This window comes from Pteropus vampyrus, unplaced genomic scaffold, assembly GCF_000151845.1.
Source record: "Pteropus vampyrus isolate Shadow unplaced genomic scaffold, Pvam_2.0 Scaffold68, whole genome shotgun sequence".
Classification (NCBI taxonomy): domain Eukaryota; kingdom Metazoa; phylum Chordata; class Mammalia; order Chiroptera; family Pteropodidae; genus Pteropus; species Pteropus vampyrus.
The window spans coordinates 599,145-600,196 of NW_011888849.1; the positions used below are offsets into that span (position 1 = coordinate 599,145).

The 1,052-nt window shown below is 47.2% G+C and overlaps 1 pseudogene; it reads left to right on the plus strand.

Moving 5' to 3' along the window:
- The first annotated feature begins 256 nt into the window (after positions 1-256).
- LOC111740803 lies at positions 257-373 on the plus strand (annotated as a pseudogene).
- Positions 374-1,052: the final 679 nt, after the last annotated feature.

Genomic DNA, 1,052 nt, shown 5'->3' on the forward strand with positions numbered 1-1,052 from the left:
GATCCCAGCCTTCCTCTAGACAGACTCGTCCCCAGGAGATGCCTAGATACGCGAACTGAGAGTGCTGAGCATCTGCTTCTTGAGAGCCCAGGTATGTGACACCCTCGGCTGAGCTGGGCTGTGCCCCCAGGATTTCTTGCAGTCTTAGTTGAGATGTGGAGCACATTAACAGCAAGGCAGCAGGAGACCAGCATGGCCTCTTAGACTTTATGAGACCTGTTTTCAACACTGACGCCTTTGGCAACAAGAAGCCAGAGTCTGTTGGATTCACCCTGAACACACCCGATCCTATCTGATCTCGGAAGCTAAGCAAGGTTGGGCCTCGTTAGTACTTGAATGGGAGACCACCTAGGAAAACCAGGTGCTGTAGGCATAAATAAAATAAAATAAAATGTAAGTTTTATTGTCATTCAAAAATAGTGAGATCAACAAATCAGATGATTGTCAATGAAAAGACAGTTACCTACAGTTCCCAAGAAGGGGAGGGGCATGCCACACTACAGTGAAGGGGCCACATGGGGAAGCACCAGGGTTGGTCAGAGGTAAAGAAAATTCAGGGGAAATATGGGTAAGAGCCTTTATTGTGGTTTCTGTGGGAAGAAACAGGTGAGACAGAGTAAGCAGGCTGAGGATTAGCTAGTTTTAATTATTTCAGTGGGTTCTATGGTGACTGGCTCCAGTTGTTGGATACCTGGCCCTGGTGATTAGAGCAGGGAAATAGTGGTCCGGTGTGTAAGAACCTGATTCAGGGTGGGGGTAGCAGCAGTGGCTCTGGATTTTGTAGTTTTCACATGAGAGGAACACTGCAAACAAATCTTTATTGTCTATTTCTAGGCTAGCCCCGGGAAGGGCAGTCTATCCAGAGTCGGCAAGGCCCCAAGATGTCAAAGCACTGAAAATGAAGAAAATGAAAAGGCATGATAAATACAAGTACTCCCTTCTGCAGTGGCATGTGGAAGCTGGACTGATTTCCTCTTTGGCTGAAGTGAGATACCCCAACCCCTATGCACCACTCTCTTCCCCACGATTCTTGGATAATTCAAGGAAGGAGA